This window comes from Lissotriton vulgaris, chromosome 1_1 (assembly GCF_964263255.1).
Source record: "Lissotriton vulgaris chromosome 1_1, aLisVul1.2, whole genome shotgun sequence".
Taxonomy (NCBI): domain Eukaryota; kingdom Metazoa; phylum Chordata; class Amphibia; order Caudata; family Salamandridae; genus Lissotriton; species Lissotriton vulgaris.
The window spans coordinates 672,920,449-672,944,490 of NC_141685.1; positions in this window are offsets into that span (position 1 = coordinate 672,920,449).

Here is a 24,042-nt window from a genome sequence, read left to right on the forward strand (position 1 = left end):
TGTTCGTTTTTCTAAACTTCTTTCCTAACGTCTCGAATAAAGCATAATTGCATACGTTTCTTTTCTCCGCTGTCGTTCTATAAATTAGATTTTTCATGCATTATTGTCTATTAGTATGTTCCACTTTTTCCTACCTTTAGTCAAACACTAAATCGTTTGCATATATAGTTTGTTCCATTCTTACCCTCCCTATAGATAATAAGTACATCTGGATAAAGCAAATAGCCTAAGTTTCGTTTCCTATGAACCGTTAGTGAATTTCGAGAGTCTACTTTGATTTAGCATGTTCCCTTTCTTTACCCGCCTTTAGTGAAGTTGTGAAAGTCTGCTACTCTAAAATAGCGTGTTCCTTATTTCTCCTTCCCTTTAATTTTCAATTTCTAAATGATTCTTACCCTCATTCATAGCTATACGATATTTCTAATTCTAGTTATAGACAGTTTTTGATCTGTGTAAATCTGTGGCTCATGGCATGTGATGATGATGATGATTAGATAAAGGTTTTCAAAATTTCCTGAGTCTGTGGTCATTATAAAGAGTACAAACATTATTCAATTGTATATAGTATTTGTGTTGTCCACTTACTCCACAGCTAGCTCCTTGACCCATTGTGATCTTAGGTACCTGTTTCGAGGATTGGTAAGTCAGGTACACGGGAATAAAACAGAAAGGAACCGAATTGCTGATAGTAGTGTGTAGGTTACCTGATTAAAGTATAGTGGAAAATATTTTTATGGGCCTAAGTGTGCATTATTTGGTAATAAAGTTAGTCAGGAGGACCTGCGCGCTCTATCATAAACACACTAACAAAGCTGTTTAGTCTTCCCGCTGTTTCGTTTTTTTTCTTGTTTACTACATGTTCCTGTCAGCAGTTTTGTCTATGGAGTTGTTCCGCGGTGAGTGGAAGCAACTTACAGAAACTGGTACACATACGAGTAAACCACTCTTTTTTTTTTTACAAAGACTGCTAAAACAGAAACTTCTAGTTCCTGCTTAAAGACTAATCAGCAGTTTCGTTCAAAAAGGGTAAAGACATGTCTGAGTAGTAGTGTGTGGAGGTTTTTTTTGTGCTTTTATTTAAGCAGTGGCCAGCATAAATCATCAGTTTTGGCAGCATTTGGTTCTCAAGGAGACAGTGTCTATTGGATGTTATGTTCTTCAGTAGGATTCACAATTGGACAGTAACTCCTTGAAGTGACTTTATTTATTTATTTTTAATTGTGAACTAATTTTTTTAGTGTGACATTTACGATCTTCTGGTGTTCAGAAAATTTGTGAAAGTTTAAGAATATTTGGGTGATCAGTGGTTGTCTAACTTACGTTACTCTTATTTTTAGTTTATGTTATTTGTATTTGCTCTATTTGCAATCTAGTGACTAAACATAATACAGAATGTTACTTCACCACCATTTTTCTTACCCTCGCCAGGAGAACCCTTGATTGGATGGGCAAAATGGAAAAAGGTTTTTGGGAACTATGCATGTGTGTGTGGCACTAATTTTAGTGCCGAGCAGAAACATGCTTTATTGTTACATTGTGTGGGAGCAGAAGGATAGGATGTCCTAGAACATTTGCCTGAGCTGCCACATGCTGAAGTGCCTGATTTGAATGAATTTGAAATATCCATAGCTAAGTTGGATCGACATTATTAGCCTTTAGTGAGCACAATTTTTGAAAGGTATCATTTTGGTCTGAGGGGACAGGGGCAGAATGAATTTGTGGAGGAGTTTGTGACTGCGTTGAGGAAATTGGCTTCAAAATGCAATTTTGGGGTCGCAGTTGAGAGAATTGAGGACCAATTTGTGTTATGCTGCAACAGTGACAAGATAAGAGAGGAATTGTGACTGAAAGATGAACCTCCCCTGGAAGAAGTACTTATTGTTGCAAAACAGGTTGAGCACATGATGAAATGTGTTGTAGAATTAAAATCAGTGAAAAATATGAATTCGCCAGAGAAAGAAAATACCACAGAAATTAATGAAGTCAGGACTCAGATTGTTCCTGAGGTTAAACAGAATGCTGAGGCAAAGAGTGTTAGGAGAATAAAGCAGAACATCAAATTGAGTTGCTTCAGGTGTGGGTTCGAAGGCCATAGAGCAAATGACACATTTTGCCCTGCTTTGTCTCAGGTATGCAATTCATGTGGTGTAAAGGGACATTTTTGTAAATGCTGCAGAAACAAGTATAAGAAATACAATAGAGGTAGAGGCAAAGAAGTATGTCAGGTAATAGTTTTGCAAGTTGAGGAGTTATCAAGTCGTTTCCGTCTGAAGTTGTGAGCATCGATGGTAGGGATATTATGTTGAAATTTGACTCATGTTCACGTATTACAATAATATCATAACAAACGTTCTTGAAAATGTTTTCTAACAACAGGGCACTTTCTAAGATGGACATACAACCCGGAGGTTATGGGGTTCCCAAGATTGATAAGCTTGGGTAGTGTTAAGCATGCATAGATGTGAGTGGGAAAAGTATGTGTGGAAAGGTTTATGTTTCTTGCCATGGTGACAATCGCTTGGGTTGGGTTCATCAGAAAGATTTGGGGATCAGTCTACATCCAAACAAGATACCACAAGTACAAATAGATGAAATTGAATGTGGTCGAAACAAATTTGTGCAGGAATGTCAAGATTTTTGTCCAAATCAAACTGGGAAAGCTAGTCGGCTATAAACACAGGATCAAGTTAAGATGTGACGCTATTCCTGTTGTGGCTAAAGTGAGAAGAATTCCCTTACATTTACAGACAGCAGTGGAAAATGAACTCAAGAAATTGATAGAGGCTGTGGTCATTGAAGAGGTTGAGGCAACCAAATTGTTTGCTTCTATTGTCGTTGCGCGCAAAGGAAATGGTGACATTCGCCTTTGCGTGGACTTGAGGACACTAAACAGAGAGGTAGTGGTTGACAAATTTCCCTTGTCCAACATTGAGGAAATGATTTTTACTTTTTCAGGTGCAAGAGTATTAAGCACATTAGACTTAATGTCAGCTTATCACCAGGTTGAATTACACGAGTGCTCACAGGATCTCACTGCTTTCACAACTTCTTTTAGCAACTTTCGCTTCAAGAGAATGCCATTTGGCTTAATTTCTGCTACAGCAATTTTTCAAAGGATCATGTCAAACATCCTAAAAGATCAAACTGGTGTAAAGTACTATCAGGGCAATATAATTATTTGTGGTTCTAACAATGAGGAGCATAATCAGAGAGTTTGTGAAGTGTTATGCAAACTTCAGATGGCTGGTCTGACACTGAAAGCTGAAAAGTGCAAGTTTGGGGCTGGTGAAGTCATTTATTTAAGGTTCAAAGTTACTTCAACAGGGATTAGACCGAAGGAAGAACTGGCCAAGACAATCAAAGCCCTACAGGAACCAAAAACCAAAGAGGAGCTTTGTTCTTTTCTGGGGATGGTTGTATTTTATAGTCATTTCATCAAAGACTTTGCAAGTAAGACATTTAATATGAGAATTCTGTTTAAAAAAAACTGACTTTGGGGACAGCAATGTTCTCAGGAATTTGAAAATTTTAAACAAGAGCTTAGCAATGCTCCTTCTTTAAGTCTTTTGAGACATTGCATGAGACTGAGATAGTATATGATGCCAGTGGAAAAGGGTTGGGAGCTCTTCTAATTCAAATGAAAGATGGAAAGGAAAATGTAATTGTGTGCATTTCAATATCTCTCAGAGGTGCTGAATGTAACTACTCTGCTAATAAGAAAGAGTCTTTAGCTGTGTATTGGACTGTGATGAGATTTAAACATTTCCTTTGGGGAGTCAGGTTTAAAGTACAGACTTATCACAAACCGTTAGTTGAAGTGTTTAACAAGAAGGGTCTAGATTCGATTTCATCACTTATTAGAAGATGGATTGTGGGTTTACAAGATTTATATTTTACTGTTCAGTATTTTTCCAGAGGTGAGCAACTATTCAGCTGATTGTTTGTCTAGATTAGTGGATATGTCTGCCCCTCAATTGGTTGTTGATGATGAGCTGGATGGGGAAGATAAGTGGGTGTCTGTGATGTGACAGAAGGAACCATAAATGAAGATTAGTGGTTAGCTGAGCTGCAGAAGGATGTGGTTTTGTGTAAAGTGAAGAATCTTTTTTTTTTTTTGTCTTCATTCACGCCCTTGGTATCTGAGTAGTAGTGCGTAGAGATAAGTGTACTGTCACAGATAAACTGGTATAGGCATTGGATGTTACGAGGTGGTTCGCCCATCAGTACTTCTATATGCTCCCACAGCACCACATCAAGATAGCCATCAGGGTAGTATGCTGCAGTCAAGTACCCAATCCTGTATCGAATCGCCCTATTGGGTATACAGACGTAAAAGAAAATGATTTCCAAACAGCGTAATCATTGGACTTCGGGGAAAAAAAAAATTTTTAAACATTGAAAAAAAAAAAACCCGATTACATACTCAACTATGGCCAGTGTAGTAAAGACCAAAAGTTTCTCTTATCTGGATTGCCCGATCTTTGTAGGTCCATTTTTGATGTTTGTAGAACTGAAATGCGCCAGTCCTGCAGGGAGGGGGGTAACGGGTCTTTCCACTTCTTGCAGATTTCCCGTCTGGCTAACAAGATTCCAAAAAAGAGTAAGTTCTTTGCTGAACCCTGGAATTCTGGTGCAAACCCAAATATTTTAAGAGCGGGGCATGGCCGGACTTGGGAACCTAAGGCGGTAGTGAGTGTAAGACAGACCGCATTCCAAAAAGAAAGTAACAAAGGGCAATCATAAAACATGTGTAGATCAGAAGCCGCCACCAGACCACATTTAGGGCATGCCACTGCTATATTGTTTGGGAACTTTGAGAGCCTCTCGGGCGAGTAATACGCCCTATATAGGGTAAAAAGGTGGTTTCGGCGTAACCAAGATGGTTTCACTATATTCCACAAGATCTTAAGGGACTCAAACCACAGGTTCTCCACATTTTGATTTGGGATGTGTGCGGCCCACAATGTGTCGGGCAAATGAAACTCACCATCAACCTCCTCCAGTAGTAGGTTGTACCAGAATGACACCTCTTTCTTTGTTATAGGCTTGTCGATTAAGAGGGAGACCATGTTGCTATTACCCCCTAACTGAAATCTACCCTTAGCAGAAACCTGTGAGTGTGCCCAGCTACGTATTTGCAGGTATTTAAACCTGGAGAGCCCTGGCCCTATCCTAGAGAATAACACCTCCCATGGGAGTAATCTACCCTCCACAAAGAGGTCCCCCCACTCCTGCAATCCTGCCTCTCTCAGAGGTGCTGCGAGACCATCCAGAAGCCAACTCGGGGACCCGAGTGAGTTCCAGAGTGGAGATCTACCAGAGAAATAATCAAGTTTTATGGAGCGCCTAAGTTTCGACCATGTTTTAGATATATCTCGCAAAACCTTCAATTTTATTTTCTTAAAAAACTTGGGGTCTCCAAACTTAAACAAAAATGCATGCTCAACTATTTTTCCCCTCTAAGCAATGCTGCAAACATATACCCACAGGCAGAGTTAATGGGTGATTTTAACAACATCCTGGCGTGCGAGAATTGAAAAGCCCACGCATATAGCTGGATATCAGGGGCTGCCAAACCACCCTTTTCCCTACGGCGCCTTAGTTTCTTCCAAGCTATTCTAGGGATGTGATCATTCCAAATAAAAGAACTTATATCGCTTTGAAGTTTGGCTATCATAGAGGGTTCAAAAAAAAGAGGGATGGTATTAAACAAAAAAGTAACTTTAGGGAGAATGGACATTTTAATTAAGTTGACTCTGCCCAATAGAGATAAAGGAAGCGAAGACCATGATTTCATCAATCTGCGACACTCCTTAGCAGTAGACGAAAAATTTGATGGAACTATTTCGTTTATATCATTATATATATTTAGGCCCAGGTAGCGTAAAACAGAACTTAACTGAACCCCTGCCACAGGCTCAGGGTCGTTCCAGACCATGATGTCCGTCTTCGAGGCATTGATTTCATACCCAGACACGTTACCATAATCCTGGGCCAAAGCAATTATAGCTGGAAAAGCTGAGCGGAGTTCAGAGGTAAAAACAAGGACGTCATCCGCATACAGGGATACCTTCTTCTCCCATCCCTCGAAGCTAAAGGGGGAAAGTGAAGAATCTTGTCAAATCAGGTAAGAGGAGCAGTACTGAGCTAAATGAGTGCAAGGGAGGTTGGAAGAAAATTGTGGATGAGCTTGCGGTAGATAAGGGTTTTTTATTTAGAGGCACAAGATTGATTCCACCTGAGAAATTGAGAAGAAGGATATTACAATTAGGTCATGAAGGCCATGTGGGCATTGTAAAAACTAAGGGAACGCTTCGCCGAGATTTCTGGTGGCCTTGGCTGGATCATGATGTGGAGCACATGATCAGAGACTGCATGGTTTGTAGGACACTACCTAAATACCCTTGGGAGGAAGTTACTATGGATATTGTGGACCAGTGAGAGTAGAGCATGCCACACCCTATGTTCTTATGGATCTGTACTCAAGATGGGTGGAGTTGTCATGTGTTTATGATATTTCTTCCTCCTCGGTGATAACATTTGTGGAAAATATTTTTAGACACAAACGTTTTCCACGTTAATTGCTAACAGATAATGGTGTTCAGTTTTGCTTACGAGAGATGGAAAATTATTTGAATGGGTGCAGAACTGTGCACAAAACCCCTGCTTTATATCATCCAGAGAACAATGGTGCTATTGAGAGAGTGATCAAGACACTTAAGGAAGGCATTCAATTGGAAAGAACAATAACTTAGACTGGAAGGATGAGTTATCAAAAAGATTATCTGGATATCGTATGTCACCACATAACCACTGGTAAATCTCCATTTGAATTGTTCAAAGGAAGGGCTCCTTCAACCAGGGTAAATCCTGGTTGGATGCCTTGGTCAAAAGGGTGCTTGGACAATATGGTTGGTGAGTGGAAAAACAAAGAGTTAGCTGCTCAGAAGAAGAGGAAAGAGATGTTTGACTTGTCTAAAAATGTGAAGAATGTGTCTGCTAGAGTGGGGGACTTTGTAAAAGTAAAAGCGCCAAAAGGGTGTGCAGATTGGTCAGAGTTCACCAGGAGGTTGGAGGTGGTGAAATGTTTTAAAACGGCTGTAAAAACACATGCCGCTTACATCTGGAACAAAAGCAGAGTGGTAATTTTTCCAGGCCCTAAAAAATTTCCTGTTATCATTCATGGGAGTGGTCTAGTGGCTAATTATTTGCATACAAATGGTATTCACAACAATCACGAGGGTGGTTATGTGGTACAGGGGAAGAGTATTAGAGTCATTAGAAGACCTGCATATCTTAAAGATTTTGTAGAATAAATTATACTTGTTCTTATCTTGTTTCATTGTTCTCTCCTTCTAGTTTTACTCATTTGACTTGTCTGCTCTTTAGTATCGCTTATTGTGTATTTATTCTTAGGTCACCTTCAGTTCATCTCACATATCACTTAAAGGTCATCCAACCTCTTTGCGTATTGTTTAAATATTTTAATATTTGTATGTGGAGGGAGAAATGTGGCATATTGGCTACCCATGTCATCCTGCCTCTCCAGTAGAATGTTATGATCTCAGAGACCGTGATAACATATTAGAACCTGGATGAGTTCAGTGGCAGTTGATGTGTTGTCGTTGGTGAAGGTGCTTAATAAAACATATCTCTTACCTCAGCTGACTCCGGCTCTTCTTTGAGAAGATATCACACTTACCCTCGAATATATACACAGACTGTAGAGATCCAAGTTTGGAAGAACCAGCACTGCTGATAAATGATGCACCTATGATTGTGGGAGTGACTACAATACGGTTAGTAAATGTTTAACAAGAAGGGGGTGTATGAACGGGGGAGCCCGAAATCTATACTCTGTTGTGGGTGGTGCCTGGGTGGTCCCTAATTATCAGCCCTGGGACACTTATTAAATGAACATCATTCTCTGAGTAAAGGGTTATTAATTAAATGAAGAGAGTATAAAGAGAGGAAGGTACCACTGGGAATTAGCACTCATGAAGCTAAGAGTACATTGTGAAATTTTGTAGTGAAAAAGAAAAACATTTTTATGGTTTTAAAATTTTTTGTCATATGTATGTTTTTTTTTATAGATATTGAATGAAATATTGTTGTACTAGGGTAGACTGATAATAGATTACATTGTCCGGAAGAAGGTAACCAAATTTGTTTTCATCCACCAAAACAGGGGGCTTTTAGAGGAAGAAAACCTGCTTCATCTGGATCTGGGATTGATAAAGAAAATGGATCAGCATAGATAACAGATACATTAGTACTGTTTTGTAAGGGGCTCACATTTGTAGTGAAAAAGGTTTCTTTAATTGGTTTTGTAATTGTGGGGCCATGTTGCGCCGTATTATCGGAGGATCATAGGAATACATTGCATTTTAGATTTATATGATGTACTAATGGTTTTAACAGTATGATGATATATATTTTTTATGTTTCATGTGGATATTCTGATTTTTTTATACATATGATATTAAAATGTATATGTCTAAATCCAGGTGGTCCCTGTTTAGGGGGAAAAGGGTGTAAAACGGATGCTGTACGAACTTATTTGAATGTGATGAGTAATTGACAATTTGTTGGTGGAGATAATTTTTCCAAGAGGACTCCTCTTTTTCTACTGGTTTGGAAGTGCCCTGTCCCCTTGGTGTGAGGGGACCCTCTCAAATTCCAGAGTCAATGACAACTAAACCAAAATTATTCTAACAAATTGAGATAAATCTACTTGTTAATGGGACTGGCACCAGTGAGGAGACAAGCCAAGACAAGTCTCCCCTGAGTTCCACGTGTTGAGCACCGTAAACCTCCCCAAATGGCAACTGAACCTGCATAAAAATGGCATAGCCGGCTGGTGAAAATCCCCAGGACAATCCTGGAGTGGTGTGGGACGTCTGTCAGGAGATTGCAAAGAATAGCATCAACGGCGGCGGCCACACAACCAGGACGGGCTCAGGAATCTGCTGTGCAGCGAGGAGGGCCTGGCACCTCATTGTAGACCCGAGAAGCTTCCCTAAGTAAGTCCAACGTTTGGCAGTGTCTGGGGATGAGGTGAGACCCCACTTGGAGGCTGAAAGCCCACCAGCCAGTGAGCCTAAGCTCCAAGCGAGTGGCCCTGGTGCCAGCCTTGGCACCCGTGGAACAGCACAGAGGATCCAACTCTCATCCGCGACTCAAGACATTTCCTCAAGCAAGTTCAATGCCGACTCCTGAGCGGTGACCAGGTAAAAGGTGGGCAGTGGGCTGCAACGAAGTAGGGCATGGCCAGGCAGACTAATGCAATCTGGGTGGCCCACTGAGCGGTGCTTCCTGCAGACACGGTGGCCTTCATTAAGGGCCATTGGCGAGGAAAGGAAGTGCGAGTGAAGATCATCCCAGCAAGAAAAGATACCAGCAGCCGAGTGCCTTGATACAAGGCCAATGAAATAACAAGAAGAGGGCCGTGACAGAATGAGGCTGGTCCTGGTGGCCTGATCACTTGAGCGGACACTTCCTGTGGCCAAGGTATTCTTTCTTCACAGCAGGCCCCAATGCTGATAATGCGGCTGAAACCCCCCACTTCACAGATTATACTCTAGGAGGTAAGCGGATTGATACCAGAGGTGCAGTAAACAGAGGAGTTTTGGGCTTTGCCACAACTGACAAGAGAGGGGACACTCAACCAGCACCTTTGCTAATCCAAGGAATTTCAGACTTCAACCAGCTCAGCGAGAAGAACTACACATTTTACTTGCACATTCACAAGACCTACTCCTGCTTAGACTACCTCCTTACATGCTTGCTGCCTGGTGGACTTAATACCCCCCCTCTGGATCATGGTGTGCCCCTCAGGCTGCAGAAACCATTTCAGGGGCCTTGGATGATACACTAAATAGCCTCAGGGACCACATTAAAGACACAATAGAACACTATTTCGTAGAAAATTCCAATGGTGAGGACAATCCCTCCACTTAGTTGGATGTGGCCAAACAGTGTTTAGAGGGGGCCTAAACTCCCATACAGGTACATTCGAATGCTTGGCCAAACAAATTAGCATGGACCTAGAACAGCAGGTCTCCCAAGGCGTGAACATGGCGATCTGCCAGAACCATGAGAGACCTGCGTAGAATTAGAGGTGAATTAGAACATCTGCAAATAAGGGATGCAGTAAAGAAACTATTATACATCAACCTAACCTACTACAAAGAAGGAGAAAAGGCGGGCAGGCTGGTAGTCTATAAACTCAAACAGGTCGCCACTCGACTCAACCTTAGTTCATATTCAGGAACGCAATACAATGTCTCAGGACAACTTTCTAAATTTGAAAGTGATTGGTGCCCCTAGAGGAAGACATTTTCACAGACAAGGTATGTGAGACAATAAAACGCTTACCCACGTGAAATTCCCCGAGTCAGGTGGCTTCATCGCCACCTTCTATAAAGCATATGCCTCATTACTCATGACATCCCTGACAAAAGTATCAATTACTTTTTTGACAACGGGGAAGTTGACAAACACATTGTATTGGCCTTCTTAACTCCAGTTTGAAAATATTCAGCGCAGGGACACACTGGCAAGTGTAACCAGGCGCTGTATACACTCAGAATTATTATTCACATCCATACTAGTACAAGACCACCACATAGGACTTCAACTTGTTTCCATCCATCAGTCAGGCATTATCAAAACCACCAAGCCAACAATAACATCCGGCAACCAGCCACCTTAATGGAAGTAGTCAAAAGACAAAACCTGCAGATGGCCCTCCTCTCCTTCAATGCTGAGCAGTCCTTTGATAGGGTGGACTGGCAATATCTGTCAAAGCTGCTTGACAGAAATTGTATAGGCTCCAAAATGAAAACATTTGTTTAAGCAAACTATCAAAAACTGACTGCTGGTTCAAAATCAATCGGGAATATACGGCAGAGATCCCTATATCTAGGGGACGAAGACATGGATACCCCCTCTCCTCCTCAATTTTTACCCTAGCAATGTAACCCAAGTAGCCAACATGGTCTGCCATTTGATAGTTGGGAAATCAACCTGTCAACCCACACAAAGGCATTATATGGCAGCAGCATCCCTCCATTATTCACTGCCTTGTTCAAAGACCTTTACTAATAGGGCAAACTTGAAGTTTCCTGGATGGGCACCCTGAACAGCCTGAAAATGTATTTCATGCCCGCCTGCTTAATGTATTAAAGACACTCCTCCTCATGATACACAGAAGACAATGAAACAAATTAGACAAAATATGCTAGGTTTCGTGTGGCAATGCAACTCCCCAAATGTTGCACTCTCGACTCTTTCATGCCCCATGGCAGAGGGAGTCCTGGGCTTTGGTGACGACACTACCTAGGCCTGAGCAGCTCAGTTATCCCCAGCTCTAGACTTCAATTATAATCCAGACCAAATCAAATCAAATAAAAGTTAGCTTTATTCGTTTTCTTTTTTGGGTCACAAAACCATAAAAGCACAATTTCACAGTGTACATCTCAATAAATCCGGAACAACCACTTAAAATCAATTATTAAAAAAATCAGAATAATTTTATCATATACAGGCTATACATTAACCATTAAAAACATTGTTTCCCAATATAAATCACAATTATTTAGAACACCCAGTAAAAATCAATTAAAAAAAATCAAAGTTGTTTCCTATATTTAATTACACTTTTAAAAAAAAGTGCATCCCACACCTCCGGCCAGGCTTCCCGCTACCATTGTTGCTAACACTCCAATTGCCCCACCCCAGCCGACCAAACACAAGTCACAGCCCCAGGGTAGGGCTGACCTCGGCTCCCAAAATCCACCCCCTCCTAAACACCTAAACACACCAGTAATTGAAACGGGTGGCGACCCTAAAAGGCCAGTGTCAAAGGCCCCGATAAGTAATAAACAGAACGATCAAGGGGAAGGCAGATATACTAGAGACCCACGGAAAAAGGTGCCGCAAGTGGAAATTCCCCCAGAAGCAGTGCCCTTTGTGGTGGTCTTGACCAGGGTCCCACCGTTAGCAGAAAGTAAGAAGGAGGGATATGATGAACTTAAAAATAAAATCATTCACTGGTTGAGGACATATAGGCCCATAGCACACAATATAGATGGGGATATAGTCCATGTCAGACGGATTAACTGGCTGGGTAGCAGACGAAAAGATATAGAGGGGGACTTAGTGGTGGTTAACTTTAGAGACCCTCGGGCAGTAGATTACATCTTAAACTGGCCACCTGGAAATGGGGACACTCGTATCATCCCTCGGGCCCTAACGCATTTCTATCCCAGGACAGAGGCCCTTCCTCCTAAATACCAAAATAAGTTCCACTCCTATAGGCCACCCCCTACTTTGCCTTACAGCAACATTTATCCCCAGTATGGGCAGTACTTTGCCTTGGCGGCTGATCATTCTGCCTGGACCACAGTGCCCCATAGACATACAATGAACAACGACACCAGGATGGAACATCTAAGACCCTTTACCCCTTTGGACACTTATAATCGGTTTTCGCAGCTCTCTGAGCTGGAAGATTGTGATTGTTGTTCACTGTCCAAGGGGGAGAGAATTGGTCTGCCAGGTGTGGAGGCTCCACGATCACGTGGCAGTATAGATATAGGGCAAGAGAGATCCCATTTAATTCAAATTGTCATTACCAACATCACTATTGAGGCTTCTTCGGTAGCCGGGAGTATGGTCAGCACGGCTAGCTGCCCTGCAAACCCTAATCCCTTGGTTCAGGAGGTGGGTAGCTGCATGTCCGCGGTGGGTAATGATGGGGGGAACAAGGGGGTCCACACCAAAGTGCCCAAGGGTCAACGGGTAATAAACCTGTTATCTTGGAATGTAGCGGGGTTAAAAAGGAAGCTGGATATACCGGAATGGCACACATTCATCGAGAAGTTCGATGTTTGCCTGTTTCAGGAAACCTGGAGCCTACTACCCTTAAACAAATCGGGTTACACCACCCACTTTTCGCCAGCAGTAAGTAGAGGGAAGGGTAGACCGGCAGGAGGCCTCACGGTCTGGATAAAAATAGATCTGGACTGGGAGGTCACACGCCACGATTTGGAGTGTAGCGACATACTTCACCTCTCTTCTAGGGGACACACTGAGGGATGCAGGCTTGATCTATTTAACGTGTATGCCCGAGGGGCACCTGGGGATACCGCCTCTTCAACTTTATTAGCTCTGGATTCAGCCTTAGCTAACTGCCCTCCAACAGCGAAAATCATTGTGGGGGGATTTCAATTGCACGTTTGAACCCCTACTCGGAGATGATCCCTTGGGTATTGTAGATGAAGATTTGAAATGGTCCATTCCAACCCTGTCCCTGCCCCCTATTAGAAAATGGTCAGCTAGGGCAATCCAAATCAATGCACTAACAGGGATCACAAGTTAAGAGCCCTCAACGGTAGGACTATGTCCGACCGGGCAGGTGCACTGACTTTCAATAGGCTCATTGGGCCGTCCCGAATTGACTACATCCTAATGGATGTTAGTTTGTGGGCAGACCTAATTGGTATGGAGGTGCTCCCAAGTCAGGATAGCGACCATAACCCCCTGTGTAGCAAGTTTAACTGGGGCATCTCTAAAGACAGGAGGGTGAATGCCCCCACAAAGATAACTAAAGAGATTATCCCATACAATAACAACCGCAGATTGAAATGGGACAAGGCAAACCTGCAGGAGGACGATCTAGGGACCATTAAATCCCTGGTGGAGGGCCTGTGCTCGGATCTGGAGGTCTGGGATTGTGAAAATCAGATTAGCATGAATCCGCACACTTCCCTTGACTCAGCTTATAAAGCCACAATCGAGCAAGTTAGTCACTTCTTTACCTCCAAAGGGAAAAGCCATAGGAAAATCACCACACCTCCCATCTCAAATAAACCTTGGTATTCGGACCAGTGTAAGGGCAAAAGGAAAAATCTGACAGAAGCCCTACTTTCAAGGGATCCTTTGCTAGTTAGAGCAGCTAGGAAGGACTACTTGAAAGTACTATCGCTGGCTAAACGCGAATGGGAGGAACAGCATTGGCAAGACCTAACTAATGCTGTGAGCAGGAGGAACCCGAACCTTTTTTGGGATTTGATTAACAGAGCCAGGCAGGGGAGATCGCAACCATTAGCAGCTCACATAACTAGCTGTTGTGTATCCATTGCACGAGTCAGCGCGAGTATATGCTCGCGCATTCATTCACTAAGACTCGTGCCAGTTTTTTCATTCAAATACATGTCTCGTGTTATGTTATTACTTGATTGTACATGCCTCGCTACCATGTACAGTTGGTTCTTGATGTATTCTATGCTTCAACTGTAATGTGCGGTCAGTTACCGCTAACCTCTTGGAGATTGGAGTTGTATGCAGGGAATGCTTCATAACATAACACGAGACATGTATTTGAATGAAAACACTGGCACGAGTCTTAGTGAATGAATGCGCGAGCATATACTCGCGTTGACTCGTGCAATGGATACACAACACTAGCCAGCAATGGTTTAATCACTTCTTAGCCTTATATGGCGGCAATGAAGATATAAACAGCCCCGGGGTAGCAAGTTTTGGAGATGGGGATACCACAGGGGTGGACGACCTCCCATTCACGGCCTCTGAAGTAGCAATGGCTATTAGACATCTAACCCCCAAGAAGGCGGCCGGTCCGGATGGGATCCCTGGGGACCTGTTGATTGCGGAACCTCTGGCTTGGGCCAACCTAATCGCCACAATAATGAACTTGATTGCTAGGGGACACCCGGTGCCAGATTCTTGGAAGGGGGCCGAGGTGGTAACAGTGTTTAAGAAGGGGGCAAGAGATGACCCTGCCAACTACAGACCTATCAGTCTGATAGATATAATCCAGAAAGTGGTTGGCAGGGTCATCATCTCAAGGGTTGGCGACTGGATGGAGGAGGCTAGTATCCTCTCCCACCTCCAAGCGGGTTTCCGAAGAAAGGTTGGCACGATGGACCAGGTCTTTCGCTTTTTTGTTATCTATTGGAAGGCAGTTACCATCAAAAAAGGCAGTTTATATATGGCCTTCATAGATCTTAAGACAGCTTTCGACCTGGTCCCCCGGGCTAAATTGTGGGAGATCCTAGGAGGGATGGGATTCCCCAGTAGACTCCTGAGTTTAATCGTAAAGCTCCATGAGGGGAATTATGCGAGGATCAGATGGGGTACCCAGGGCCAGTTAACGGATAGGGGCCCGGTGAGGAGGGGAGTACGCCAGGGCTGTGTTATGGCCCGACTCTTTTTTCCCTATTTGTGAATGGAGTGGTGGACCATCTGAAAGGGGAAGAGTCGGATGCCCCATCCCTGGCGGGGGAAAGAATCCCCACCCTACTCTTCGCCGACGACACCTTATTGATCTCCAAATCCCCAGTGGGTCTGCAAAACCTCTTGAACCGATTTAGTTCCTTCTGCACTAACAGAGGCTTAATCATCAACACCTCGAAAACTAAATTGATGGCATTCTCACCCTCCAAAAGATTTAAAAATAACTTTTCGCTTAATGGGGCTCCCCTGGAGATGGTCGATTCATTTGACTATCTTGGAGTTCGGATAAATAGTCGAATGACCTGGAAGGACCATCTGGCCAAAATGTTACTCGGCCACAAAAGAGTATCTGGGGTGACTCTGAGGGAGCTTCGTGAGTCAAGTAGCAAACCTGTCTCCCCGGCCATGGCGATTTATGAGGGCCAGATACTCCCGGCGGCATTATATGGCTCCGAGCTCTGGGGGTTCGAAAATGTTTCAGATCTCTCCATAGCGGAAAATAACTTTTTGAGGAAGGTGGTGGCTCTTCCCGCTTCCACTCCGTTGATCCCCCTGAGATTAGATTTGGGCAGAAGAGCCCTCAAGGACTTGGTGAGGCTACGCCCATTGCTTTTCTGGACCCGCTTAAGAAGGACTGAGGAGCTTGCTAAATATGCTGAAGGGTTGGATGACCTTCTACTGCTCGACACTGGCAAAAAATTGGATGGCTGAACAATGTGAGAGACCTGGTCCTCAAACTAGGACTAAGAGACGCATGGGAGTCACAAATGCCGCCGCCCAAGGAAGTGATCAAAAAGCTATACTGGGATTGGGTACAGGGCGAGGCACTGAGTGGTTCGGTTGGGGGTTCACTCACGGATCGGTTTTTGGAATTTAAATGGGTGAAAAAACTGGAACCCTTCCTTGACCTGATAACCAAACCCCTAGATAGAGCGCTATATCTAAAACTGAGGTATGGGACGCTCCCGGTGCATGATTTCACCATGAGGTGGTCCAAATCTGGTGCCCCCTTGCGTTCGTGCCCAGGCTGTGCAGCACCAAAGGAGACTGTGGCCCACCTATTCTTTGCCTGTGCCGCCTACAAAGTGGCCCGGAAAATCTGGCTGAAACCTGTATGTAGGGAGCTGGGGTTGAGGTGTCATAGTCTGGCATTACGTGTACTCTCTACCGATTCATCATCCACTGTCATGATATGCGGGGTGGCAAAATGTTTGGGTAGCGTTTGGCTGACGCGCTCACGGTTACTGAAATTGCATTCTAGGTTACCAATGGATTGATGCATGTAACAGAAGATACCCTCACTTAAATTAGTGACTGTGGAGCATTCCTTATCCCAGGATATTTTTTATGCTGTATTATATTTTATTGTTTTAGCGGGGGAATTGAATATTTATTGTGCATATGTACTCTTTTATGGTGAACAATTTTGCCGAATAAAGATTATTACTACTATAAAAAGAGCAGTGTTTCATGTAAAACATTCAATATCCAAAAACTGCAGTGCCAAATAGGCAGGGCGACATTGCCTCAAACCCCAGATTCTCAAGATAGGTAGGGTCCACCTCTTTCTTTGGTCTGAATAGTATTTACAAAATAAAACAACATGAATTGTTGATTGGGGTGAAGATCCATCACATGGGCAGTTTACTACATTTCTGAACCAGTCATGCATCATAAGGAAGGATACTGATCGATGGAAAGAGTCTAATCTAAAACGTGTGAGAACAAATATGTCGTGCCCAGTTCTGTAATAGGTTAAATATGGTTGCATTACACTGGTAGAGAGAATCAACTGGTTAGCTTGTACTGTCGGTTTGAGGACCTCGCTGGCATATCTAATTTCCTCCAAGTGAGAAATACAAGTTATTAAAAAAGCTTTTCTAGTGATTAAGCAAATCATTGAAGGATTAAAAAAAAGTTCAGGTTGTCCCAAATCCATCATAAAATCTTTGATATACTTTAGCCACCTAATGTCTAGGGCTTGTTCTAACTGAGGATGTCACTTAGGACCTTCTGGTTGAATGTTGTTTTTGCTGAGGTCCAGATTTGGTGCCACTGTAGAACTGGTTGCGCCCTTATTATGTCTGTAATATGTTGTAACCCCAGCTCATTATGGTAAATATAGGTTGCTGTTGAACAAGGGACAGCCAGTATATATCGTAGAAACGCATTCACCACTTTCTGTATTTCGGATACATTACAGTGTCCCCAGATCCCAGCCCCGTATATTGCTGTACTGACACACTTGGCTTAGTAGATCTTAATCAACTCCATTGGGGGCCTCTTACCCAACTTCTGTGAATAATTTACCAAGGCTGTAGTGGTTCTCATAAACACAAGTTTCTTAGCTTTTATGGCCTGTTGCCACGTTCCCTTGTCTATAAGAATGCCTGGGTAAGGGTAGATCTTGGTGTTTTTGACTTTTTTGTTCTCAACAAAAATGGTTCTCTGGTTTCTGCCACCCTGCCCACAGTTCATAATATAGGTTTTGGCGACGTTAATTTTTAGGTCAAGACTTTTCACATACTCGTTGTATTTATTGAGGGCCCGTTGTAACTCTAAGGGTGATTTGGGCCATTATCACTGCTTCGTCTGCATAGAGTAGGGCATGTATGGATCGTTTATGTATCTGCGGTAAGTCCTGGCACCCTTCAAGCATGACTCCTACCAAGCAGTTGGTATACAGGGTAAACAAGAAGGGTGCCAGGACACAGCCATGTCTGACTCCCCTCTCCACTGGGAATGGTGCTTTATATTCTCCATTCGGTCCATAGCGTAGCCTAGCTCTTGCATTTGAATAAAGTTCTCTTATGATTTGGATTAAGGGAGGGTCAACCCCCATTGCTTCAAGAATGTTCCATAAGTTATTTTGGCATACACAGTCAAATGCAGTGGAGAGATCTACAAAAGCTAGGTACAGTTTTCCCTTTTTCATTTTAGTGTATTTCCCCAATAGAATTGTAAGGTTAAGGCCCTGTAATGTAATGTAATGTAATGTAATGTAAAAAAGGAAGGCCCTGCTCTATTGTTTCTAGGCCTTCCCTAAAGCCGAATTGTAGGTCCGATATTACATTGTTGTCCTCAGCCCATTGCTGGAGACAGTTTAATATAATGCGACTTGCCATTTTTCCCACCGAATCCAGCCGAGAAATTGGACGATAACATGTTGGGTTCTGTCTATCACCTTTTTTTTGTTTTGAAAAATATTTTTATTTACATTGCTCATTTCAGTTAACATTACAGTCCATTGGTCACATTGCATCAGGTAATCAGACTGTGTACAGTAGAAGGAATTACCAGTATTAACCAATAGCATGACGTGCAGGTTAAGGCCCCTATCCCAGACCACCCCCCAACCCCCTAAAGAATGACAAAATAGTCATAAAGCCGGCAGATAAGGGGGGGGGGGTCATTGTAATCCTAGACAAAGAAGGATACAACCAACAATGTCTTGCCCTCCTTTCCGACACCCAATTCTATAAAAGAATTGTGATTGATCCCACACCCAGATTACAGAACACAATTAATATGATGATCCATGAAGCTGAAAATAACTCCTGGATTTCGAAAAAAGAAGCTGAATACCTAATGACAAAAGAACCGAAGACACCGTTCTTTTATTCACTTCCAAAAACACATAAACATAGATCCCCCCCTCCAGGTCGCCCGATAATCTCGGGGATAGGTTCTGTGTTAGAACTTTGTCAAAATCTGCCGATCAGTTCCTAAAACCGTTAGTACAACGAACCCCTACATATCTTAAAGATACTCGTGACCTCCTCAATCAACTTAATGGAATGTCTTTCGACCAAGAAACAATGCTACTTGTAGGTTTAGACGTAGAGTCACTCTACACTAGCCTTCCCCAAAAAGAAACCTTACAGACGTTAGAAATCATTCTATTTATGGAGGAATGGAACCACCGGACCCCTCGACATTTTGTCTTGGAGTGCTGTCGGTTAGCCTTAACCGAGACTTTTTTCGAATATAACGGTACCCTGTTCTTGCAAAGCCATGGCACTTCCATGGGGAGTGCTTTTGCTCCATCAGTAGCAGGTCTGTATGTCAGTGAATTTGAATCACGACATTTGCTTACTGACACAAATACATTTGTTACCAATATTTTATATTGGAAGCGTTACATAGACGATATCCTAATGGTTTGGAAAAATGACAATGACCTCAACATTTTTGTTGAGTGGCTGAACCAAAGAGATAAATGTCTGAAATGTACTTTTACATCTGACAAAAATAGCATAGACTTCCTTGACCTTACAATTTTCATTGAAAGAGGACAGATTGAGACAAGAACATATTACAAACCAACAGCTAAAAATAGTCTCCTGTCATACAAAAGCTTCCATTCCAAGCCTTTATGAGACAATTTGCCTTATAGTCAATTCCTAAGGCTAAAGAGAAATTGCAGTAAAGAAAATGACTATAAAGTACAGGCCAGAGAACTGAGTCAGAAATTGGAGAGCAGAGATTATACACCCACAACTATATCAAAATGTCGGAAAAGAGCTAAACATCAGCCAAGAGAATGCCTCCTACAAACCAATGTAAAAGAATCAATCCCTGATCTTGTAACATGTGTTACAACATACTGCCCAGCGACATATGCAGTACAAAAAATGGTTAACAAAAACTGGCGAATACTAACATCAAGCAAATTCAATTGGCCTAAACCAAGATTTGCAAACAAAAGAACACGAAACTTAAGAGATATGCTCGTGCACACACGACCTAAGAAACAACTGAAAGCAACAGTAACAAGGAACACAGAGATGACCCCAGTTACTGGCCATTACCCTTGTGGCTCTTGCCTAGTGTGCAAATTAACAACAGCAACTAAATCTCTACAACTTACAGATTCACTGCTCCGGACTCAAAGACAACACACTAATTGTAACTCCACTCATGTAATTTACGTGATTCTATGCCCCAACAAAAAGAAATATATTGGCATGACTTGCAGAAAAGTAAAGGCAAGAATCGGGGAGCACGAAAGTAATATCAAGACAAAAAAGATCACCACGAAATTATGTGCCCATTTCACTGAGTATGGTCACAAAGCAGAAGAACTCAGGCGGACTGTGATTGAAATGCTACATGACAAAACAACCAATGCTGAGAGAACATTGTTCGAAAAAGAGCAAAGATGGGTAGATCGATTGAAAACCAATCTTGAAGAACTCAATGATAATATACCGTGGCATCAATTTGCGTAATATAGATTTTAAATCTAAGTACATTAAGATTACAACTACATTTCCGCCCAGCCATGAGGTGAAAATTAGATCTAAAATCTGCTCACTTTTACATTCACCGCCCAGCCCTAAAATAAGAACAATGTTTTAAACATCATAAGCTCATTTTCCAAGTTCTATCTAGCAATGAGATGTGTATGAATACCCAGCATTCCTATGTTTATGTCTATGACCCTTAGGATGATGAGGGTCCAGAGGAATGATTAAACCTCTACAATAAGAACTGCTTTTACATCTAGTTTAAGGACAGGGAGTAATGTATTACAATCTCACCCTTCAAATTTCATATAAAACTTCCATAAAATTGAGTAGTATGCGAACACCTAGTTATCCGTTTTTCATGTCTATGAGATATGGCAATAGGAGACACGTCCATAATGTGTGTCAAAAGTACCAAAAACTACACCCTTTAAACATAGGAAGCTCTAGGGATACCCACTGTACTAGCCTCACGATTTTAAGCATTTTTAAGTAAAAAAGTTCAAACACATAATATCGTGGTTCAAAATCTAGATGACTATTGTAGATATAGATTATATATGACAAACAAGTCTACAGGCTTTATGTACTATCCTAAGACAGTTTTAGGTAACAAACACAAAAAAAGATGAGAAGACGCGAATCCTTCTTTTATTATGATGCCTCGCGGAACGCACAGTAAAGGAAGGCTCTGATCGAGACTTCCGCGTCCAGGGGCAGAGCCAGCACAAGACGCGGAGGAACCTCCATTAGCGGGTGAGAATTAGAGCCGGTCCTGAGAGGGAGAACACCGCAGGGTAAGATTAACTCTCAATACAAACCCCCTTATGCTTTCCTTACAGCCTGGGACCATTGTGTCCACTTTCCCCTGAAGACATGCGGCGAAAATATTACAGAGGTAATGTTTGTTTACACCCTGTTAAATGGGAGTGCCTAAGAGAATGTGGTTAGTGATATCGGAGAACTTGAATATCGACCCTTAAGAGAGATTGACATTTCTCCACATAAGTAAGAACTTAACAATACCTTCCAAAAATGACATTTCTACACATAATTAAGAACCTAATACTAACCTCCGAGTATACAGAACAAGATACCAACCTCCACATAAACTTGAACACGATAGTCTCCATATAGGACTATTCCTGTGAATTTAACAAGCATAATTATGCATTTGTCTCAAGTAGAGAATTTAATTATTAAGTGCTGTATATACACCCCCCCCCCTTTTGTGTATGTTTCTCTTACTACAGGTACACAATACCTCCTTAGAAACTAAAGTGGTAACACAAAATCCACTGTGACTACTACACAAATCGTGTTAGTATAGTTCCATTTTGAGTTTGTTTGTCCTGACGAATGCCCCCTAGACCCGGCTGGGCGAGGTGGGGCAGAAATATGTTGACGATTTTTTTGAACTTTTAAGCGGTATAATCAGACCAAGTAACTCGATCTGTGTGTATACCCGACTTTTTTAACAACAAACCTCATCTTTCGGCGAATAAAATACTTTCTATGATGTAGGTTTGCTTTTAGATAATTTCTGTGGGCCTATATATATCTCTGGACACTACTGCGCTACACCAGAGGTTGCCTCAGGCTTGAGGCGGGCATACAGCACAAATTTAGATAACCCGATGATAATGCCATAACGCATATGTGGGGCGGAGAAACTATATAAACCGCAACCGAGATCAACATAGCGTTTATGAGGGTTGTCTAAGAGAACCACTGCAACGCAGTTACAAGTGTCCATTCTCTTATTGATTATTTACACTTATTAAATTAACATCATTCCCTGAGTAAAGGGTTATTAATTAAATGAAGAGAGTATAAAGAGAGGAAGGTACCACTGGGAATTAGCACTCATGAAGCTAGGTGTACATTGTGAAATTTTGTAGTGAAAAAGAAAAACATTTTTATGGTGTTTTAATTTTTTGTCATATGTATGTTTTTTTTATAGATATTGAATGGAATATTCTTGTACCGGAAGAAGGTGACCGAATTTGTTTTTCATCCACCAAAACAAGGGGCTTTTAGAGGAAGAAAATCTGTTTCATCTGGATCTGGGATTGATAAAGAAAATGGATCAGCATAGATAACAGATACATTAGTACTGTTTTGTAAGGGGCTCACATTTGTGGTGAAAAAGGTTTCTTTAATTGGTTTTGTAATTGTGGGGCCATGTTGCACCGTATTATAGGAGGATCATAGGAATACATTGGATTTTAGATTTATATGATGTACTAATGGTTTTAACAGTATGATGATATATAATTTTTATGTTTCATGTGGATATTCTGATTTTTTTATACATATGATATTAAAATGTATATGTCTAAATCCAGGTGCTCCCTGTTTAGGGGGAAAAGGGTGTAAAACGGATGCTGTACGAACTTATTTGAATGTGATGAGTAATTGACAATTTGTTGGTGTTTGAGATAATTTTTCCAAGAGGACTCCTCTTTTTCTACTGGTTTGGAAGTGCCCTGTCCCCTTGGTGTGAGGGGACCCTCTCAAATTCCAGAGTCAATGACAACTAAACCAAAGTTATTTTCAAAAGATTGAGCTAAATCTAGTTGATAATGGGGCTAGGGCCAGGGAGGAGACAAGCCAAGACAAGTCTCCCCTGAGCTCCACGTGTTGAGCAGCGTAAACCTCCCCAAATGGCAACTGAACCTGCATAAAAATGGCATAGCCGGCTAGTGAAAATCCCCAGGACAGTCCAGGAGTGGTGTGGGATGTCTGTCAGGAGATTGCAAAGAATAGCATCAACGGCGGCGGCTACACAACCAGGAGGGGCTCAGGAATCTGCTGTGCAGCGAGGAGGGCCTGGCACCTCATCGCAGATCCAAGAAGCTTCCCTAAGTAAATCCAATTTTTGGCAGTGTCTGGAGATGAGGTGAGACCCCACTGGGAGGCTGAAAGCCCACCAGCCAGTGAGCCTAAGCTCCAAGCGAGTGGCCCTGGAGCCAGCCTTGGCACCTGTGGAACAGCACAGAAGATCCAACTCTCATCCGCGACTCGAGACGTTTCCTCGAGCAAGTTCAATGCCGACTCCTGAGTGGTGACCAGGTAAAAAGTGGGCAGTGGGCTGCAACGAAGTAGGGCATGGCCAAGCAGACTAATGCAATCTGGGTGGCCCAATGAGCGGTGCTTCCTGCAGACACGGTGGCCTTCATTAAGGGCCATTGGCGAGGACAGGAAGTGGGAGTGAAGATCATCCCAGCAAGAAAAGATACCAGCAGGCGAGTGCCTCGATACAAGGCCAATGAAATAACAAGAAGAGGGCCGCGACAGAATGAGGCTGGTCCTGGTGGACTGATCACGTGAGCGGACACTTCCTGTGGCCAAGGTATTCTTTCTTCACAGCAGGCCCCAATGCTGATAGTGTGGCTGCAACACCCCACATCACAGATTATACTCTAGGAGGTAAGCGGATTGATACCAGAGGTGCAGTAAACAGAGGAGTTTTGGGCTTTGCCACAACTGACAAGAGAGGGGACACTCAACCAGCACCTTTGCTAATCCA